This window comes from Phyllobates terribilis, unplaced genomic scaffold, assembly GCF_046119375.1.
Source record: "Phyllobates terribilis strain yellow unplaced genomic scaffold, ASM4611937v1 Scaffold_1__5_contigs__length_1240528914, whole genome shotgun sequence".
NCBI classification, from domain to species: Eukaryota; Metazoa; Chordata; class Amphibia; order Anura; family Dendrobatidae; genus Phyllobates; species Phyllobates terribilis.
The window spans coordinates 1,116,078,032-1,116,089,590 of record NW_027362761.1 but is presented as its reverse complement, the minus strand read 5'-3'; positions in this window follow the sequence as shown (position 1 = coordinate 1,116,089,590).

Genomic DNA, 11,559 nt, shown 5'->3' with positions numbered 1-11,559 from the left:
TGTATACCTTGGCAACTTATGTTATGAACGAATCAATCAAGTTACCCGTCTATAAAATGCACCTATAAGATATAGCTTACATATCTAAAGCTATGAATCATATCACCAACCGAATAATTTCAGGTTTACAACGGTATTCACCTTGTTTACTTGTGTACCTCTATTTCACTATATATGTACTGTTTGTATGAAATCTATATATATATATTTTTTTTCATTCTACTTGAAAATTTAATAAAAAATATTTGAATATAAAGGATATATCTATCATATATTTCTGACTGAAAGTTTTTAGTACTTTTCATAGTTTATTGACACTGATGAATCAGATTGGGATATAGCCTCACTTGTAGCAAGTCACTGTGCATCTCTTCTCTCTTTTCTCTCCCCCACTAATCACTGTGATCATATATCTTTGAGCGCATCACATCATACAGATAACAGTTTTTGAATAATTCACTTTATTATATATTTTTATTATGTCATTTTCAGCACAATCAAATATATGTATGTCCTTCTGTTGGTTAACTTAAAAATATATGTAATTATACAACCTCATGTGCTGTGTTTTGACATGTGACTGTATATACTCCTCCCTCTAGTCTTGGCTCCCTTTTTTTGAATTTTTTTTTTTTAGTATTTAAACCATGTATGTCTTGCTTACCTCGTCATTTATGTATGCAGGGCCGGCCTCACCACCCAGCACCCCCGGGAAAGTGCCGGGGTCCTGAGCTTGCTTAGGGCTCCGGCACTTGCAATACTTAACTCTCCCTGTTCCATCGCAGCTCCGGTGTCTTCCGTGTCCTCTGATTCTGATGTCTCGGCAGAGAGTGTGATGACGTCACTACAGCGCGCCCTCTGTGCTGAGCAGTCATAGTGCAGAGGGCGGGATGACACTGCGGAGTGCGGAGCTGCGGCCAGTGAGGAGAGGTATTTGATTTTTTCTATATATGGAGAAATATATGGGCCCGTTATTCTGTATGGGGCCCATATTATATGGAGCATTATATGGGGTCCATTATTTTGTATGGGGTCCATTATTCTGTATGGAGCATTATATGGGGTTCATTATGCTGTATGGAGCATTATATGGGGTCCATTATTCTGTATGGAGCATTATATGAGGTCCATAATTCTGTATGGAACATTATATGGGGTCTATAATTCTGTATGGAGCATTATAATGGGTCCATTATTCTGTATGGAGCATTAGAATGGGTTCATTATTCTGCATGGAGCATTATAATGAGTCCATTATTCTGCATGGAGCATTATATGGGGTCCATTATTTTGTATGGAGCATTATACTGGTCCATTATTCTGTATGGAGCATTAGATGGGTCCATTATTCTGTATGGAGCATTATATGGGGCCCATTCTGTATGGAGCATTAGATGGGTCCCATTATATATGGAGAATTATATGGGGCCCATTCTGTATGGAGCATTATATGGGGCCCCTTCTGTATGGAGCATTATAATGGGTCCATTATTCTGTATGGCGCATTATATGGTGCCCATTATTCTGTATAGAACATTATATGGGGTCCATTATTCTGTATGGAGAATTGTATGGGGTTCATTATTCTATATAGAGCATTATATGGGGTCTATAATTTTGTATGCAGCATTATATGGGGTCCATTATTCTGTATGGAGCATTATATGGGGTCCAATATTCTGCATGGAGCATTATAATGAGTCCATTATTCTGTATGGAGCATTATAATGAGTCCATTATTCTGTATGGAGCATTATATGGTGCCCATTCCATATGGAGCATTATATGGGGTCCATTATTTTGTATGGAGCATTGTATTGGGTCCATTATTCTGTATGGAGCATTATATAGGGGTTCATTATTCTGGATGGAGCATTATAATGGGTCTATAATTCTGTATGGAGCATTATAATGGGTCTATAATTCTGTATGGAGCATTATAATGGGTCCATTATTCTGTATGGAGCATTATAATGAGTCCATTATTCTGTATGGAGCATTATATGGTGCCCATTCCTTATGGAGCATTATATGGGGTCCATTATTTTGTATGGAGCATTGTATTGGGTCCATTATTCTGTATGGAGCATTATATGGGGTCCATTATTCTGTATGGAGCATTATAAGGAGTCCATTATTCTGTATGGAGCATTATATGGGGCCCATTATTCTGTATGGAGCATTATATGGGGTCCATTATTCTGTATGGAGCATTATATGGGGTTCATTATGCTGTATGGAACATTATATGGGGTCCATTATTCTGTATGGAGCATTATATGGGGTCCATAATTCTGTATGGAACATTATATGGGGTCTATAATTCAGTATGGAGCATTATAATGGGTCCATTATTCTGTATGGAGCATTAGAATGGGTCCATTATTCTGCATGGAGCATTATATGGGGTCCATTATTTTGTATGGAGCATTATACTGGGTTCATTATTCTGTATGGAGCATTAGATGGGTCCATTATTCTGTATGGAGCATTATATGGGGCCCATTCTGTATGGAGCATTAGATGGGTCCCATTATATATGGAGAATTATATGGGGCCCATTCTGTATGGAGCATTATATGGGGCCCCTTCTGTATGGCGCATTATATGGTGCTCATTATTCTGTATAGAACATTATATGGGGTCCATTATTCTGTATGGAGAATTGTATGGGGTTCATTATTCTATATAGAGTATTATATTGGTCTATAATTCTGTATGGAGCATTATAATGGGTCCATTATTTTGTATGGGGCATTATATGGGGCCCATTCTGTATGGAGCATTATATGGGGTCCGTTATTCTGTATGGAACATTATATGGGGTCCATTATTCTGTATGGAGCATTATATGGGGCCCATTATTCTGTATGCAGCATTATATGGGGTCCATTATTCTGTATGGTGCATTATATGGGGTCCATTATTCTATATGGAGCTTTATATGGGGTCCATTATTCTGTATGGAGCATTATATGGGGTCCATTATTCTGTATGGAGCATTATATGGGGTCCATTATTCTGTATGGAGCATTATATTGGGCCCATTATTCTGTATGGAGCATTATATGGGGCCCATTATTCTGTATGGAGCATTATATGGGGCCCATTATTCTGTATGGAGCTTTGAATGGGGCCCATTATTCTGTATGGAGCATTATATGGGGCCCATTATTCTGTGTGCAGCATTAGAATGGGTCCATTATTCTGTATGGAGCATTATAATGAGTCAATTATTCCGTATGGAGCACTATATGGAGCCCGTTATTCTGTATGGAGCATTATATTGGGTCCATTATTCTGTATGGAGCATTATATTGGGTCCATTATTCTGTATGGAGCATTATATAGGGCCCATTCTGTATGGAGCATTAGATGGGTTCATTATTCTGTATGGAGCATTATATGGGGCCCATTCTGTATGGAGTATTATATGCAACCCACATACCTCACCTCGGGGTGTGGTTTCCAGCCTATATAATGGAGGCTGTTGATTGTCACATGTTCTGTGTGTGTCGAGGGAGAAGGCCTCCTAGTAACATAGTTTTTAAGGTTGAAGGAAGACTAAGTCCATCTAGTTCAACCGATAGCCTAACATGTTGATCCAGAGGAAGGCAAAAAAAAACAATGTGGCAAACACTGAGCTCCACATTGGGGAAAAAAAAATTCCTTCCTGACTCCATACGACAATCAGACTAGTTCCCTGGATCAGCACCCTATCAAGGAATCTAGTATATATAACCTGTAATATTATACTTTTCAAGAAAGGCATCCATGCCCTTCTTAAATTTTAGTAGTGAATCACTCATTACAACATCACGCGGCAGAGAGTTCCATAGTCTCACTGCTCTTACAGTAAAGAATTCGCGTTTGTGATTATGATTAAACCTTCTTTCCTCCAGATGTAGAAGATGCCCCCTTGTCCCCTTCTCAGGCCTCAGAGTAAAAAGATCAGTAGAAAGGTCTTTGTACTGTCCCCCCATATATTTGTACATGGTATGGTATGCATGTTTTGCCTCCAGACCAAGCCAGAACACTGGACGCTACACCAGCCTGTGTGACCACAGCGCTAGCCATCCAGAGGCTTTGCTATAAGGACTGTTATCTTTGCTTTTGCCTGCACTAAAGGCTGCACCTGAGTGAGTACCAGCCCTACAATTGGTGATAGACATGCGGGCAGTGTTCCCAGCAGAGACGTATGACTGCTACAGGAAGGACTGCATTTCCTGGGTCAAGTCTGTCGCAAGCCAGCAAGCATCGCCAGACAAAATGGAGGACCTGCTGAAACACTTGGTCCAGTCGCAGCAGCAGCAGGAGACCAACCGGCTTTTGTTACAGCAGATGCAGCAGCACCGGCAGGAACAACGGCAGAAGATGGAGCTTCTGGCAACCACCATCCAGGGCAGGACGAGCGCCCCAACCCCGAGTCCGGCTGATGACTCCCACATCCGGAAGGCGGTAAGACGGGCGTGGCAGAAAATGACCCCAGGAGATGACGTTGAGGCCTTCCTGACCTTGTTTGTAAGGGTCGCCGAGAGGGAGAAACTTCCGCCAGAGTAGTGGGCAGGGGTACTGGCGCCATACTTGATGGGAGAGCCCCAGAAGGTGTACTATGATTTAGCTTTGCAGGACGCCAAAGAGTACGGCAAGCTAAAAACTGAGATTCTTGCATGTTTTGGGGTGACAATGACTATCGGGACGCAGCGGGTTCATCGCTGGGCGTATGATCGGGACAAACTACCACGCTCCCAAATGTTTGACCTTTTGCACCTGGTCCAGAAGTGGCTGCAGCCAGAGTTCTCTACGCCTGCGCAGATGGTAGAGCGGGTGGTGATGGACCATTTTGTGCACTCCCTACCGAAGCCCATACAGACTTGGGTTGCCCAGGGTGATCCCCGAAATGCCGATGAACTAATTGGACTGGTCGAAAGATACCAGGGGGTTGAGGGCTCCTTTGGGAGGCAGCACTCCATACTGGGAAGCACAGCAAGGGGCGGAGGCCCAAAAGGGGGTGGTGCATCCAAGGTCCAAATGGGCGGGGGAGGTGGTGCCCAAGGTCCCTACAGGTGATGTGATCTGTTGGAGTTGCCACAGTCCAGGCCATATAGCCGCCCGTTGTCCCCTGAGCAGATGGATTGCAGCATAGGACGCCGTTGTTCCTATTTATGCGTATCCGGCCTGCAGTGTGAACTGTCCACCCAGCGAGGGGCCACAAGCATGTCCTGTGAAAGTGAGCGGGTGGCAGGTAACAGCACTGCTAGACTCCAGGAGTCTGGTGACCCTTGTGAGGGCCACTCTTCCCCTCCAACTGATCCCGGGGAAAAAAGTCAGCGTATGGTACATTCATGGCGATAAGGACTATCCAATGGCTAGAGTGGGCATTGAAACAGCCCATGGTACCGAGTCCCATGAGGTCGGCGTCGTTCAGGACTTGTTGCACCCTATCATTATAAGCCAGGACTCTTGTTTATTTTGGGATCTGTGGGGGAAGGGTTCAGAGTCTATTGGCGCGGTTGAGAAGCCAGAAGAGGTAACCCTGAAGAGGTATCACCACACCCAGAATCAACCGGTTTCCCTTTTGTGTTTTTGTGGGGGATGAGGAGGTAGTGCCCCCTGAGCCTGACATTTCAGAGTTAGGGGTTGGCAGCGAAAATTTTGGGTCTGCACAACATAAGGACCTAACTCTGAAGGAAGCCTTTAATAATGTCACTGTCATAAATGGGGTTTCACAGGAGCCGGGGGCTGATACAAGGTTTCCCCATTTTATGATGAGTGGGGAGTTGTTGTACCACGTCACAAAAGTGCGGGAGGAGCGTGTGGAGCAGTTAATAGTGCCAGGATCCTATAGACGGCAGGTGTTGGACATGGCTCATTCACATGTCTTGGGGGGACATCTGGGAGTGGAAAAAACGCAGGAAAGGATCGTGCAAAGGTTCTATTGGCCCGGGTGTCACCGGGAAATACTGAAGTATTGCAGGTCTTGCCCTACATGTCAGTTAACCGCCCCCACCTCTCACTTTCGAAGTCCCCTCGTGCCATTGCCCATTATTGAAGTGCCGTTTGAGAGAATTTCTATGGACCTGGTTAAATCTGCTTGTGGGCATCAATATGTATTGGTCATCCTCGACTATGCCACATGCAATCCTGAAGCGATTCCACTGAGAAACTTCTCTGCAAAGTGTATAGCCTGCGAGTTGGTCCATGTGTTTTCTCGAACAGGCTTACCAAAGGAACTCCCTTTATGACCAGGGAACTCCCTTTTATGAGTAAGGTGATGAGAGAGCTATGCAAAGTCCTTCAAATCTCCCAACTGAGGACTTCAGTATACCATCCCCTTGAGATGGCCTTGTGGAAAGGTTTAACAAGACTCTGAAGAGTATGCTCAGGAATGCCATAGAAAAGGACGGTAGAGACTGGGACTGTCTGCTTCCGTATTTATTGTTCTCCATCCGAGAGCTTCCACAGGCCTCTACAGAGTTCTCGCCATTCGAACTCCTGTATGGTCGACATCCGCTGGGTCTCCTGGATGTCGCAAAGGAAACCTGGGAAGTCTAGGTCACGCCCCACAGGAGTGTCATCGAGCACGCCGCTCTGATTCAGGAGAGGATGGCGACGGTGATACCCATTGTAAAATAACATCTCCAGGCACATAAAGCTTAGGCCAGGATCTACAAACGGTCAGCCAGGGTGAGGCAATTCAATCCGGGAGACTGAATACTCATGCTAATACCTACAGTGGAGAGTAAGTTCTTGGCCAAATGGCAAGGGCCATATGAAGTGGTGGAAAAAGTTGGTGAAGTGAACTACAAGTTTCATCAACCAGGACGACGTAAGCCGTATCAGATATACCACGTCAACCTCATCAAGCCCTGGCAAGACAGAGAGGCGGTGGAGACTCCATTCTTGCTGGGAAAACCAGAAGGTGACGTTGGAGGAGTCGCAATAGTGGAAATGCTAATGAAGGCCCAGAAACAGCAGTGTCGGGAGTTGCTACAGAAGAACCGGGATCTGTTTTCAGAACTGCCGGGCTGCACGGGGGTCATAGAACACGAGGCTTTGACGGAGCCACAGGTGTGGGTTAACTTTAAGTCCTATCGGATACCTGAGGCCCGACGAGAGTTGATCTCCAAAGAGATGGTTCGCATGCTAAAGCTCGGAGTCATTGAGGAATCCAAGAGTGGGTGGTCGAGCTCGATTGTCCTGGTCCCAAAGCCCAATGGGTAATGGAGGTTCTTCAATGACTATCGAAAGTTGAATGAGGTTTCCAAGTTTGATGCATATCCGATGCCACGCGTCGATGAGCTGATCGAGCGACTTGGGCCAGCAAGGTACATAACCACCTTGGATTTCACAAAGGGATATTGGCAGATCCCCATGGCACAGGGAGCCAAAGAGAAGACTGCGTTTTCTACGCCGGATGGATGCTTCCAGTGTGTCCGGATTCTGTTTGGACTGCAGGGGGCCCCTGCAACCTTCCAGAGAGCTATGGATCGAGTTCTTGCACCCCATAAGCAATACGCCACGGCATACCTGGATGATATTGCTATCATCAGCCCGGACTGGGAGAGTCATCTGGAAAAGGTCCAGGTGGTGTTTGATGCTCTCAGGAAGACGGGGTTTTCAATAAACCCGAAGAAATGTGCCATGGGGAAAGAAGAAGCCAAATACCTGGGTTATGTGGTCGGTAGAGGCGAGAGCAAACCCCAAATCAGTAAAGTGGAGGCAATCCAAACCTGGCCGAGACCGCTGTCAAAAAAACAGGTTAGAGCCTTCCTGGGGATCGTGGGATACTACAGAAGGTTCATCCCAAACTTTGCCATGATGGCCGTACCCCTGACTGACCTTCTTAAGGGGACAAAATAAGCCATGACCAAGTGGACTGTAGAGGCGAAGATGGCCTTTCAAGAGATGAAAGTGGCTCTGTGTAGACAACCGGTCCTGCTTGCCCCTGACTTTAAGAAATAGTTTACATTCCAGACAGATGCCTCAAATGTTGGTTTGGGAGCAGTCCTTTCCAAGGAGATACACAGGGAGGAGCACCCTGTCCTCTACCTGAGTAGGAAGCTGTCCTCCTGTGAGAAAAATTATGCGGTCATAGAGAAGGAGTGCTTGGCCATAAAGTGGGCGGTGGACACATTGCGGTACTATTTGCTAGGTCGAAAATTTAGATTCGTATCTGACTATGCCCCACTCAGATGAATGAGGGAAACAAAGGGGAAAAATGCCATGGTCACCCGCTGGTTTTTAGCCCTGCGGGATTTCACCTTCCATGTAGAACATAGAGCAGGGAAGCTACATGGTAACGCTGATGCCCTCTCGAGAATCCCCTGTCTAGTGATAGAAGGTGCCAAGCCCCATGGCTTTAGGCAGAGGGGGGAGGTATGTAAGGTGGCTAATGGTCCTGTAGTCGATGGGCGGTAAGTATCGCAGAGATGGCTGGTTTCTGTGATGTAACCCGGTGTATTTTCTCTAGTGCACGCCTGCACTAAGAGGTCTAATTGTTGCACCTGGGAGCCGGGGTACGGGTTGCTAGGAGAGATGGGAGGGTCCAGCAACCCACATACTTCACCTCTAGGTGTGGTTTCCAGCCTATATAATGGAGGCTGTTGTTTGTCACATGGTCTGTGTGTGGAGGGAGAAGGCCTCCGTTGTATGCTTTGCCTCCAGACCATGCTAGGACACTGGACGCTACACCAGCTTGTGTGACCACAGCACTGGACATCCAGAGGCTTTGTTGTTATCTTTGCTTTTGCCTGCACTAAAGGCTGTTTTGTTTGCATTTTCCTTTTGAACGGTTTATGAAGCCAATAAACCACTATGGACATTTAAAGGAACATGCCTCCTGTTTGCCTCAAACCGCACCTGAGTGAGTACCATCCCTACAGGAACATTATATGGGGCCCCTTCTGTATGGGGCCCATTCTGTATGGAGCATTATATGGGCCCATTATTTCATATGGAGCATTATATGGTGTCCATTATTCTGTATGGAGCATTATATGCGGTCCATTATTCAATGCTGCGGGCCTGGTATCGACCGTCAGGCAGCGCTTTCATGGCGGCCATTTTCCTGAAGCTGTGGGCTCCAACGCCAAACTGGGATCTTGGCCCAGCCAAGATCTCAACAGCGCATGCGCTGCCTCCGGCGCCCATCTTCCTGAAGCCATGGGCCTCAGGGAAATGGCCGCCGATATCCCAGTCTGTGTATGCGCCGGCTAGGGCGGCCATTTCCCTGTAGACCACGGCTTCTGTAAGATGGCCGCCGGAAAAGCAGTGCACTCACCGCCGACACCGGGCCCACAGCATCTCACCGCTTCTGCCGCCACCGGGTTCCTGAGGGAGGGACCCTGCTTCTTGCTATTACGCTCCACCATCGCTGCAACTCCCCGCTGCTGGGGCACCCTCTTCTCCCACCCAGGGCTCGCAGCATTGCTACTCTTCTGCCGGCTTCCTGAGGGACCATGCTTTCTGTGGCCCCGCTCCATCGCCGCCGCCCCCCCCCCCCCCAGATAAGATACCTTTTTGGACTATAAGACAGATCCCCATCTTATAAAAAAAAAATATTTTTTCCCATTTTCCACCCCAAAAGGTGTGGTGTGTCTTATGGTCCGGTTCCTCTTCTAGTCTAAAAAAATACAGTACATGTCTTCCCTGATGCATCTACAGAGGCCATGGCTGTAGTGGCCTGGCTGAAGACCTCGGAGGCCAGCAACAGGGTTAATTGCAGATTTGTCCTGGACAAGGCCAAACTATCTCCAAAGCCTGCACACTCTCTACCAGGGTTTGGACTTTGTGATGCTGTACTGGACAGTGGCACCACTTCTCCACTGGCCTGAAAAAAGCTGATTGAGGAACAGGACTCATGGCTGCATCTAGCCAGGGCCAGCGTCAGCACCCGGCGCACCCGGGCAAGTGCCGGGGCCCTGAGCAGGCAGGGGAGCCCACTGGCGGTCGCGCACCCCGCTGGGCTATGGGCGGAGGAGAGCGGTGTCAACGCCCGCCCTTCTCCGCCGCTTGCTCAGGGCCCCGGCAGCCGGATACTTACCTCTCCCCGTGCCTCCGCAGATCCGCTGTCTTCCTGCTCTGCGCTCTATGTGACGTCTCAGGTCAGAGGGCGCGGTGACGTCTTTCCACCGCGCGCTCCCCTGAGCTGTCACAGGGAGCGCAGAGCGGGACGACGCCGGCAACGCTGGAGTCCGGACCCGAACAGCGGGCAGCAGGTGAGGAGGAGGGAGGTATTTGATTTTTTTTTTTTTAATGTATGGAGGCATGGGGCATAATATGGGGGGGGGTGACATCCTGCATGGGGCATAATATGGGGGGGTGACATCTTGCATGGGGCATTATAAAGAGAGGAGGGGTGACATCCTGCATGGGGAATTTTAGAGAGATGGGGTGACAGCCTGCATGGGGCCTTATAAAGAGGGGGGGTACATCCTGCATGGGGCATTATAAAGAGAGGGGGGTGACATCCTGCTTGCATGGGGCATTATAAAGAGAGGGGGGGTGACATCCTGCTTGCATGGGGCATTATAGAGAGAGGGGGTGACATCCTGCATGAGGCCTCATAAAGGGGGGGGGTACATCCTGCATGGGGCATTATAAATAGAGGGGGTGACATTCTGCATGGGGCATTATAAAGAGAGGGGGTGACATCCTGCATGGGGCATTATAAAGAGAGAGGGGGTGACATCCTGCTTGAGGCCTTATAAAGAGGAGGGGTGACAGCCTGCATGGTACATTATAAGGGGGGGGACAGCCTGCATAGTGCATTATGTGGGGGGGGACAGCCTGCATGGAGCATTATAAGGGGGGGACAGCCTGTATGAGGCATTATGTGTGGGGTAACAGCCTGCATGGAGCATTATAAGGGGGGGGGGACAGCCTGTATGGGGGATTATGTGGGGGGTAACAGCCTGCATGCAGCATTATATGGGGACCAGTATCCTGTATGGAGCGTTATATGGGGGCCAGTATCCTGTATGGAGCTTTATAAGGGGACCAGTATCCTGTATGGAGCGTTATATGGGGGCCAGTATCCTGTATGGAGCTTTATAAGGGGACCAGTATCCTGTATGGAGCGTTATATGGGGGCCAGTATTCTGTATGGAGCCTTATATGGGGGCCAGTTTTCCATATGGAGCCTTATATGGAGGCCAGTATTCTGTATGGAGCCTTATATGGGGGCCAAGTATTCCGTATGGGGCCTTATATGGGGGCCAGTATTCCGTATGGGGCCTTATATGGGGGTCAGTATTCCGTATGGGGCCTTATATGGGGGTCAGTATTCCGTATGGGGCCTTATATGGGGGCCAGTATTCCGTATGGGGCCTTATATGGGGGCCAGTATTCCGTATGGGGCCCTTATATGGGGGCCAGTATTCTGTGTGGAGCGATTCGCTGGTTTCTGAGCTATTGTGGAATTTACAATAGATATCGCTCATGTAATGTAAGAAGTGAAATCTTTGCATTGTACTATATATATATATATATATATATATATATATATATATATATATATATATATATATATTTATATATATATTTCTCTGCGGTATC